Consider the following 12476-nt stretch of genomic DNA (forward strand, 5'->3'; position numbering starts at 1 on the left):
GCTGAGGAGACAACCTCGTGATTGTTGGTTAGTGGGGGAATTGTTGATTGCCCATTATTTACTACACTGTTGTAGATTTTCCAGAAGTCTCAAGTTCCTAGTTTTTGTGCTTCGATGCGCTGTTTAGTGGTTTCCGTAAATTCTCTCTTAGCTGTCGCTATTTCTTTCTTAACGTTATTTCTAGCTTCTATATACTTCAGTCTGTTTGAACTGGATTTATTTCGGTTAAACCTACGGTATGCATGCTGCTTTTGAGCAATGGCAGTTGCACAAGTCGACGTAAACCATTGGGGAGAGTGGGGCTTACTATAAAATTTCCGCATGGGAACATGCGCTTCGATTGCAGTTTTAAACCAGTCACTGGTCTCGTTTGCACATTGTTCAGCAGGGAGAGAGAAAATATTTTTCTATGGAGCATCTCTAATTAGTTCCCTGATGGCTTCCCAGTCAGCCTTATTATAATATCTCGTTGTTTTGAGCACTGCCTCTTTAGTTTTGGGTTCAGAGTTTAGGGCGATTTCAACCATTATCACTGCATGATCAGCGTTCCCGAGTGGGCTGTGGGCCTTCGTTATGCAGTCATCGGGAACTGTGGTCAAAAACAGATCTAGAAGTGATGCGTATTGTTCTTCCCGGTCAGGGAAACGGGTTGGAAACGTAACAATTTGTGATAGGGAGTGAGATATAGCGAAGCTATGGGTTGTGCTGCCCGCTGCATCTGTGTGAGTAGAGAATCCAAGCCAGTTTTTGTGGTGGACATTAAAGTCACCAAACACATGTATTTGTGCGCTAGTGTCGAGGGTCAGTGCCGTGTCTATGCTGTCAGATACTTTGTTTATTATGGAGCAGTCCTGAGTCGAGGGAGAGCGGTAGAGAAAATAATAGTAGCTAATATTGTGTTGCATGTTTAGTCTAAAGCACATAAAGGCTTGATCATCTGTTTCTAGGTTTGTTTCTCTAGTCAAGGGAAGGGTATTACGAATGTAAACTCCAAGTCCGTGCATATGTCTGTCAGAGTCCTTACGGCAGAGTGGGAAATATCCAGGCATGTTAAAGTGGTTAGAGGGAATGCAGGAGTGTAGGTTAGTCTCACTTAGTGCTAAGATATCTGGGGTATTTGTTAAGAGAAATGCTTCAACGTCAGCTAAGTTAGTTCTAAGCCCACGGATATTTGTGAATGAGAGCCTCAAGGGAGGAGGCAAGTTGAATTTGTTTGTCCCTAATCCTGGTTTAAGCTTATTTTTAGATTGTACTGTCGTCATATTTTTTTTAAGAGTTTCGGTAAGGGGGAGCTAAACAAGAGGTTATGCGGAGCTTCAGACATGCATCACAAGTAGACCATCAGCTGACCTTTCATTTTTACAATGTGACGCTTTCTTTGATATTAGTGTAAAATAAGGACTGAAACAACAAAATTTATATTTTTTATTGTATAAGAAACGTATACTATTGGTGTACAACGTACACATACCAATTTAAGGGAATATAACAAAATTGCAGTAATATTTAAAGGATATAAATTTAATACAGATTACTTCAAATACAATTTCTGTTTTGTTCATAAAATAAAATAGTCAGAAATGGCGTCTAATCTATCGCCATTTTCATTTTTATCGTTGGGTCTACAGTTTGAATGGTTTATTTATAAGCAACTAATATTCATTGTTATGTGTAATAAAAGAATGTGTAGTTTAATTATAAAACATTTTATTAACTATGAATTTTCGAATATTTTTTATAGAAAACGTTGACAAAATCAGATTTATCATTTCTACCATTCTAACATGGAAGTTACAACCTTGTCAAACAGAATATATCAACTAGGGATAGATTAATTGAATGATTACCACCTTTAGTTGAATACATTTTCAAATTATTATTTTATTTTAGGAAATGAATCAATCTTCTTTGCATAAGTTTTTCGGAGGACAGCCTCCTGCCAAACCGGGTATATGAAATGAATAAAGGAAAGAAATCAGCTGAATATGAAAAAAGGAATTCGACAATTTCAAGAGAAGTGGAAAACTGGACAACCCTGGCTAAATTATGATGCAAAAAATAATAAAAAAATGTTATGCCTTGCTTGTGAAAGATTAAGCAGGAGAAGAAAGGGGTCGTTTGTAATCGGCTGCTCGGTAATGAAATTGGAGCAGGTTGAATTTCACGAAAGATCTGTAGATCATCTTAAAAGTATTACAATTGAAAATGCCAAAAATTTCTAAAAACGGATGCAGGAAAAATCCTTTCTTCATTGAACGATACGCAACAAAATAAGTTGGATAAACTTATTATAAATGTCCATTATATAGCGAAAGAAGCTAAACCGTTGATTGATTCCATCCGACTTGTCAAACTAGATAAAGCCAAAGGGTTTGATGTAGGAAAAAACTACAGAAATATTTATGCACTAAAAGATTTTCTTTCATGCATTTCGGATGTTGAGAAACAAAACATTAAAGAAAAACTATTAACATCACCATTTTTCTCAATGTTATAATTATTATTATTATTATATATAGTATTAGATTAACACATAGAGGATAATCTAGTATACATTATGCTGGAATAAAACCAATGGAAAAACTTGATGCTTCAAATATATATATATATGAAGCAATAATAGATATACTACAAACTAACCTGTATATTGATGAAAGAACGAGGGAAGAAAATAGTTGGAATTGTTTCCGATGGAGCTTCTGTCATGAGAGGAAAATTTAATGGAGTCACAAAAAAATAAAAACTGATAAGCAATATGTTATAGACATTCTCATCAGATTGAACTTGGAATGAGGGACGCAGTGAACAATATTCCTTTGGATGTAAAATGTAAAAGCCCTTTAAAAGCACTTTATGCATTTTATCGCAGAAGTGATTTAAACCGAGCAAATCTGAACACAGCATTTATGGCTTCAGATATGTCACCAGTTTTCCCAAAAAAATGTCGGTGGAGCTCGATGGGTCGATGACAGTTTCCGAGCATTGAAAAACTTGGAGCAGGGATACACTGCAATCGTTTCCCACTTAGAAAAAATAGCAAACAAACAATGTTCCGTGTCGCTTCGGGTATTTTAAGAAAAATGACAAATATTTCGGTCATTAAATATGCCTTGAAATTACTTGAAATGTTGTCCATACTTTCAAAGTAATCCAAGGCCCATCAGGATAATAAAAAAAGGTGCATCTTGCAAGTGCACAAAATAGCATCTCATCCACATTAGAATTGTTAAATTTCACAATTAACAAGGACGATTGTTTCATCGAAGAAATGAGAAATTGCGAATTTCGAAAAATTCAGTTACATGGAAATGAAAAAGAATATGTAGAGGCTCGTGAATTGCTGCATCGTAATATACAAGCAGAACTGCAAAAGAGAATTTTAGCAGACGCTGATGTGATTAAAGCAACACAAATTATAAGTTTTAATTACTGGCCAGATAGAAATGAGTACAAAGAGTTTGGTAACGATGAAATAAAACACTGATTTCCCATTTTTCAACTCCTCTTCAAAATGCTGCTGTTATAAATGAAATAAGTAATGAGGGGCTCTTATTGAAATTTAAAATTTATGATGTGCGAACTTCAGACTTATTGAAATTTAAAATTTATGATGTGCGAACTTCAGACTTATTGAAATTTAAAATTTATGATGTGCGAACTTTAGACTTATTGAAATTTAAAATTTATGATGTGTGAACTTCAGACTTATTGAAATTTAAAATTTATGATGCGAACTTCAGACTAATTGAAATTTAAAATTTATGATGTGCGAACTTTAGACTTATTGAAATTTAAAATTCATGATGCGAACTTCAGACTTATCGAAATTTAAAATTTATGATGCGAACTTCAGACTTATCGAAATTTAAAATTTATGATGTGCGAACTTTAGACTTATTGAAATTTAAAATTTATGATGTGCGAACTTCAGACTTATTGAAATTTAAAATTTATGATGCGAACTTCAGACTTATTGAAATTTAAAATTTATGATGTGCGAACTTCAGACTTATTGAAATTTAAAATTTATGATGTGAACTTCAGACTTATTGAAATTTAAAATTTATGATGTGCGAACTTCAGACTTATTGAAATTTAAAATTTATGATGTGAACTTCAGACTTATTGAAATTTAAAATTTATGATGTGCGAACTTTAGACTCATTGAAATTTAAAATTTATGATGTGTGAACTTCAGACTTATTGAAATTTAAAATTTATGATGCGAACTTCAGACTAATTGAAATTTAAAATTTATGATGTGCGAACTTTAGACTTATTGAAATTTAAAATTCATGATGCGAACTTCAGACTTATCGAAATTTAAAATTTATGATGCGAACTTCAGACTTATCGAAATTTAAAATTTATGATGTGCGAACTTTAGACTAATTGAAATTTAAAATTTATGATGTGCGAACTTCAGACTTATTGAAATTTAAAATTTATGATGTGAACTTCAGACTTATCGAAATCTAAAATGTATGATGCGAACTTCAGACTTATTGAAATTTAAAATTTATGATGTGCGAACTTTAGACTTATTGAAATTTAAAATTCATGATGCGAACTTCAGACTTATCGAAATTTAAAATTTGTGATGCGAACTTCAGACTTATCGAAATTTAAAATTTATGATGTGCGAACTTTAGACTTATTGAAATTTAAAATTTATGATGTGCGAACTTCAGACTTATTGAAATTTAAAATTTATGATGCGAACCTCAGACTTATTGAAATTTAAAATTTATGATGTGCGAACTTCAGACTTATTGAAATTTAAAATTTATGATGTGAACTTCAGACTTATTGAAATTTTAAATTTATGATGTGCGAACTTCAGACTTATTGAAATTTAAAATTTATGATGTGCGAACTTCAGACTAATTGAAATTTAAAATTTATGATGTGAACTTCAGACTTATTGAAATTTAAAATTTATGATGTGCGAACTTTAGACTCATTGAAATTTAAAATTTATGATGTGTGAACTTCAGACTTATTGAAATTTAAAATTTATGATGCGAACTTCAGACTAATTGAAATTTAAAATTTATGATGTGCGAACTTCAGACTTATTGAAATTTAAAATTTATGATGTGAACTTCAGACTTATCGAAATTTAAAATTTATGATGTGCGAACTTCAGACTTATTGAAATTTAAAATTCATGATGCGAACTTCAGACTTATCGAAATTTAAAATTTATCATGCGAACTTCAGACTTATCGAAATTTAAAATTTATGATGTGCGAACTTTAGACTTATTGAAATTTAAAATTTATGATGTGCGAACTTAAAACTTATTGAAATTTAAAATTAATGATGCGAACTTCAAACTTATTGAAATTTAAAATTTATGATGTGCGAACTTCAGACTTATTGAAATTTAAAATTTATGATGTGAACTTCAGACTTATTGAAATTTAAAATTTATGATGTGCGAACTTCAGACTTATTGAAATTTAAAATTTATGATGTGCGAACTTCAGACTAATTGAAATTTAAAATTTATTATGTGCGAACTTCAGACTTATTGAAATTTAAAATTTATGATGTGCGAACTTTAGACTTATTGAAATTTAAAATTTATGATGTGCGAACTTCAGACTTATTGAAATTTAAAATTTATGATGTGCGAACTTCAGACTTATTGAAATTTAAAATTTATGATGTGCGAACTTCAGACTTATTGAAATTTAAAATTTATGATGTGAACTTCAGACTTATTGAAATTTAAAAATTATGATGTGCGAACTTTAGACTTATTGAAATTTAAAATTCATGATGCGAACTTCAGACTTATCGAAATTTAAAATTTATGATGCGAACTTCAGACTTATCGAAATTTAAAATTTATGATGCGAACTTCAGACTTATTGAAATTTAAAATTTATGATGTGAACTTCAGACTTATTGAAATTTAAAATTTATGATGTGTGAACTTCAGACTTATTGAAATTTAAAATTTATGATGCGAACTTCAGACTTATTGAAATTTAAAATTTATGATGTGCGAACTTAAGACTTATTGAAATTTAAAATTTATGATGTGAACTTCAGACTTATTGAAATTTAAAATTTATGATGTGCGAACTTCAGACTTATTGAAATTTAAAATTTATGATGTGCGAACTTCAGACTTATTGAAATTTAAAATTTATGATGTGAACTTCAGACTTATTGAAATTTAAAATTTATGATGTGCGAACTTCAGATTTATTGAAATTTAAAATTTATGATGTGCGAACTTCAGACTTATTGAAATTTAAAATTTATGATGTGAACTTCAGACTTATTGAAATTTAAAATTTATGATGTGCGAACTTCAGATTTATTGAAATTTAAAATTTATGATGTGCGAACTTCAGACTTATCGAAATATAAAATTTATGATGTGCGAACTTCAGACTAATTGAAATTTAAAATGTATGATGTGCGATCTTCAGACTTATTGAAATTTAAAATTAATGATGTGAACTTCAGACTTATTGAAATTTAAAATTTATGATGTGCGAACTTCAGACTTATTGAAATTTAAAATTTATGATGTGCGAACTTCAGACTTATTGAAATTTAAAGTTCATGATGCGAACTTCAGACTTATCGAAATTTAAAATTTATGATGCGAACTTCAGACTTATCGAAATTTAAAATTTATGATGCGAACTTCAGACTTATTGAAATTTAAAATTTATGATGTGAACTTCAGACTTATTGAAATTTAAAATTTATGATGTGTGAACTTCAGACTTATTGAAATTTAAAATGTATGATGTGCGAACTTCAGACTTATTGAAATTTAAAATTTATGATGTGAACTTGAGACTTATTGAAATTTAAAAATTTATGATTTGCGAACTTCAGACTGGAAAATTTGAAAAAAGCTTTCTTGGGAGAAAATAAACCTGATGTGGTCAATAGAGTTGCCAAATCTCATTTTAGTTGATTTGATTCTCTCCCTTTCTTCACCAACTGCGGAATATGAAAGAGGGTTCTCGGCGATGAAACGCATCAAATCATCAGAACGATCTCTACTAAATTCCAAAACATTAGATGATTTGATGATGATTCATATGAATTCCAAAGAAATTTCTTTGTTTAGTCCTGCACCAGCAATGGACCATTGGTTTGTCAAAAGGAATCGACATTTAAAAAAATTGCGCTTTGAAAATCAAAACGATATCACACAAAAGGAATTTGAGACTGATTGGGAGAATGAATCCAATTTCATCGATTCTTCATCGTCGTCGATTGAATAAATTTCACGATTTTACTCATTCATCCAATGTTTTCGCTTCAGTTTTGTTTCTTCGTAAACAAACATTATTTATTCCAGGGACGATAGAAATGTATCAGTATATAAACAAATCTGGACATGAATTATAAAAATGTAAACACATAAAAATATCAAGACGGCTGATTATTAGTAACATGTTATACATGATACAATATTTCGACTTGCCTTGTAAAAAATAAAAATATAGAATAAATGTATAAAAACCTTTATTGTTTCATTAACAAAGCTATTTAATTTTTAGGTTAATCTATATAAATTTTGCTGAAATGTTCCATGCTATATGATGCTAAATGTCCATTTTTATTATGATCTCTCTTCGAGTTTTGTTCAGTAATTATTGTAAGTAACTATTTCTGATTCTTTTGAGCTGCTGGGATGATCGTGTGTTTCAGAATATTTTTCAATTAGAGACTTCATATTGAAATGTTTTAATGAAAAAATGAATCTCTAATATTTGTTTTGAATTTTAAAATATATTTATTTCAAGGGTGTTATTTTACATTATGTTTTCTTTGTGTATAAAGTTAGCGATACTCGTTTTCTAACGGTACCAATAAACACAGTCTTGAATTATTTATATTTCAATTGTCATTTTGATACTATGTATCAGCATTCGAGGAAATGAGTCTTATTTCTATGGAACAATAATAAGAATGATATTATATAAAGAAACTGGTGGTTTATTTTAACGTTTTGCTGAATATTTACTGAAATGTTTGTAGTAATAAAATAGTTGATTTACAAGAGTTAAACAATATTTTCTTGTTAGATTATACCCACGGTAATTTCTTGAATTGTTGTAGAATTATTGTAATATTATTGACTGAAACAAAGATATAAAGTCGGACGAGTAAAACTATTTTGGGGCGAGTAAATTTTCCCTCACACTCGACCGGCGGTCGAGTGAGGTTTTGTTTTTTTTTCAAATCTCAAAGGCTGCCTGTACGTATATATTCGGCTTCAATCCGAACCGGAAGTTTTCATTTGAATTTCAAAAAATTTTACCGGAAGTCTTAATTTGGAATGCAATCGTTTATTTATTTATTTTTCATTAAATCGCTTTAATTAATATACTGCAACATATACAGTATTTTTTTCTCGGAATTCAATTAGGTTCACTATGTACTATTTCACTATGGACAAAACAGGTTATTTAAGGTGCACTATTTTAGAAGTGGGGTTAACATTTAAGGTGCACTATTTTAGAAATGCGGTTCGAGTTTTAGGATTGGAGCGTGTAAATCATTCTATTTAATGATTAGTGAGTATAGATTGACCCATTAATACTTTAGTATTGTCCGTTAATTATATGTGTGTGTAAATAGTTAACCGATAGACTCTTAAACTATAGCACTAAAATAAACAGGAAATAGTAATAATGCACCAAGGATAGTTTATAACGAGTAAAACTTGTGTTTATATTGATGAATAACGCGCACAGAAATGTGTTGGCAAGTTGAAATGCAAAATGTACATTCTAACTTGCCGACATATTTCTATTACTTTTGCGTTATATGCAATTTCGTTTATGGCTTGCGGTGGTTTTATTTTCAATCTTTCTTATGTATCTGTCGATAGCTCAAAAGTAGGGAACGCGGCTTTTTTGTTTAGATTTCGATTCTAGCTGATAACACTTAAGTCATGTTTACAACTTTTGAAATCCGTACCATAGTAATAATTATATATATATATATATATACTAGCAGGGGTTACCCGGCGTTGCCTGGGTGATCGGCCCCCTTCCCACTCCGAGGGGTAACAAAAAAAGTCACCCCTCTGGATTTACATGCTTGGTGCCGGCCTCCCTCCTTCAGGGAGAGATAATCCCCAACCCCACCTTCAGGGAGGAAGGTGCCTGGAGGCTTCTCCCCTGCCCCAAAGAAAAAAGTCACCTCCTCCTGGCCTCTTCGCCCCCACCCTTGGGGGGGGACACTGGCTCCCTCCTTTGGGGGGAGAAACTGCCAAGCTCCCCCCTTTCGGGTGAGAAAATGCCAGGCTTCCCCTTTTGGTGGGGGGATGGTGGCGTGGCCTTCGTTATAAAGATGGCCGGCCAGCTGAAAAAATGACGTCATCGCCGAGGTCCCAACAAGCAAGATATGTGGAACCCTTAGACTGTCAATAATGAACAGTAATTTATATATATATATATATATATATATATATATATATATATATATATATATATATTATTTTTAAAATGTAATTATCCACTGACACATATTTCGTCGTCTACGACTCATCAGATCAGAGCTGCTGAATATAGCGAGATTCAAAATCTTATCTCTGACCCATCTTGCCAACTGTCTGGATATATCGCGATTTACTTAGATGTTTGTTTTGGTTTTAGCGATATATTTTGAATGAATTCAATTATTTACGAAAGTGCATTTTTACCTAAATACGAGTTGGGAATAATTTTCCCTTTAACCAATGTGGTACCCCCACATGGGGAGCGGTATGTATATTATTTTTATTGGCTCTGTAATAACAAATACGAAATCTGCATGAATGAAACTATATTTAAGCGTATTGTACGACCAGGAAAGGCTGGACACCCCAGTAGTACTAACTATTTTAATCAAGTATCTGTTATTTTTACTTTCTTTATCTTCAAATCAACTGAAACAAGTTAATTTCGACAAGATACACATGAAGAAGGTCGAAGCTTACATAGGCCGAAATGTTTTGAAAATAACACAAAAAAAACGGAAATAATAGTTCGATTAATAGAAATAATGAAATATAAATTTTCATCTAAAAGAATCATAAAGATAAATAAAATTGATTGAAATTGGTAAAGCAATAATTACTATTGTGCTTACTGAGAGAAGAAATATAAAAAGCTTTTTTACAAATAAGTCATTAGATATTAAGGCCTGGAAGCCATTCAAGGATATGGGTTAATGAGTGTAAGGTGATCAGTAAGATAATAGCATATTATTTAAGAGGATGGCTCAACAAGAACGTGTTTATATTGGATGTGAAAAAGAACATGTTGTAGTCAGATAGAAAGCAACACCGCGACACAAAATTCCAAAGACGGCATTTCTAGGAAATTTATTTTTCGTGGAATTTACGTTCAGATTTAGGCAGAGGCAGGGAGGGTGGAAATTGTTGACAATGGTTGTAGCCAGAGGAGAGTTTTTGTGAAAGCATGGCAAAGGGTTACTATAGAGCCCTTGGCATGAAAACAAAAACAATATAACCAAGATAGACTAGCAACGTCTCTTCTGTGAAAAATAAAAGGTTGCAGGGAAGAGAAAAAGACATCATTTATTTTTGTATAGTTTTGAAGCCGTTTTTTGTACATCTCAAGGCATAACACGGTATGAGGATACATTCATTTTGATTTGGAACAACTAGGGATCAGAGCATTAGTAGTGAAAAGATAGAAGCTCGGTTTTGGGTGCACTACAACAAACCAGCAACATGTTCCAGGTCGAAGGATAGAGATCCAGAGAAATCTTGGTCATTGCTGATAAATCTTCAGTATATTTTTCTGTTAATAAAATAAAATGGTGAAAAAATAAATCATGTTCAGTTTCGTGCTTTTTTTAAAATCAGTGTTACAACTGAAAAATTACGTTTCTTTCAGATAGTTTAACGTGAAATCTTTATTTAGATTCGCTTGTGATAAGCAAATATTTGGCTGACGATGGATTCATTTCTTGATAACTAAACAGAATATTCTTTTCATTCTTTGGACTCTCAAGTATATATCCGGCACAGTAAGATACAGTCAATCAACCGAAAACCACACCAGTCTATATAAAAACATATAAGATATTAAGAGATATATACTCAAGAGTCAAAGCAATGAAAAGAATATGCTGTTGTCACAGCCTTATTGATAACTTACGAATGATGGATGTCAACAATTGATTCCCAGAGTAGTTGATAAAATATTTTCGAAAATGTTTGTTTTATTTATAGTGGGATATCCTCTTTTTCTCTCGGATCCTTGTGAAAGTGAAGTTATTAATGAATCTAGTTCGCTACACAAAAATCATTTTCACTTAGGATGTTGGCAACCTTCACGCGGTCTCTCCTGTAATCTCCAATGTCTTTCTAGAAAGAATTTTTACTAAGGAAATACCGGGGAAACCAATGCCAACGATAGAATCTTCGAATTTATATGATATGATGATGATGATCAACAGTAAAATTTCGGTTAGGGATGTTGGCGACCTTCACGTGGTCTCTCCCGTAGGTATCCGATGTCTTTTTAAGAATGAATTTTAACTAGTAATGTATTGAGGGGGAAAAATGAATGCGAGGTATGCGAAGTAATTAGCAACAGAAATAACAACAACAACCGGAAAAGGAAAGAAAGTGAAGGAAAAATATAATAGTACTTATTTTTATTTTCTTCGTCTTTAGGGTGTTAGACACAAGGCCAAGCGTTGGTTTGATGAAAAGGCTTTCTGTGGAACAAAGTGGATTCCGGCTGGGCGCGCGCAGGTTAGGGAAGTAGATGAAGAATAAGAAGAGAACCAGGAAAAGAAACAAAAATAAAAGAATAGTGGGAGATAATGTGAAGATGAAGTTTAAAAGAAGAAGAAACAGTGCATATGCACTAGTAGAAGTAGAGAGAAAGAAAAAGAGTAAACGGAAAAAGACACGGAAATAGCAGAAAAAAAGAATAAAAGGGAAGAAAAACGATGATACAAAATGTTATGTGGAATATAACATATTTGGAGGGATGAAGAAAAAAAACTGGTTAATTTAAAAGACGTATAAAATGAAGTAGGAGGATTAAGTAGCGAAATAAAAAGAGGACGAAGAGTAAAAGAGGATAAGGAGAAACACAGATAGAAATGAGGGAAAGCAAAATAGCAAGAAGAAAAAGAAACCGTATTGGATGAGATGAAGCTTATTATTATGCATTAATTTATACCAATCTTTGAAGCAATCATTTCGAGCGATTAAGAAGAATACCCACATTGATCTCATCAATTTGTCGCCATTTTTATTTAGTTCTCTCCAAGAAAGGTCTCACAAAGGTCGGAAATGGGATTAAAAAGTTAGTGCTCCCGAGTAGTAGCACTCTGACCCGTAAAAACAAAAATGTATGGGCAGCCCCGTCAACATTCTCCAGTATAGGCGCTCCGAGCAATTAGCATTAGCAATAAACTAACTCCTTCTTTAAGAGAGAAGGAAACGCCTGGGAGGGTCA

Source organism: Euprymna scolopes, chromosome 9, assembly GCF_053919585.1.
Source record: "Euprymna scolopes isolate OS-2025 chromosome 9, ASM5391958v1, whole genome shotgun sequence".
In the NCBI taxonomy this organism is placed as follows: Eukaryota; Metazoa; Mollusca; class Cephalopoda; order Sepiida; family Sepiolidae; genus Euprymna; species Euprymna scolopes.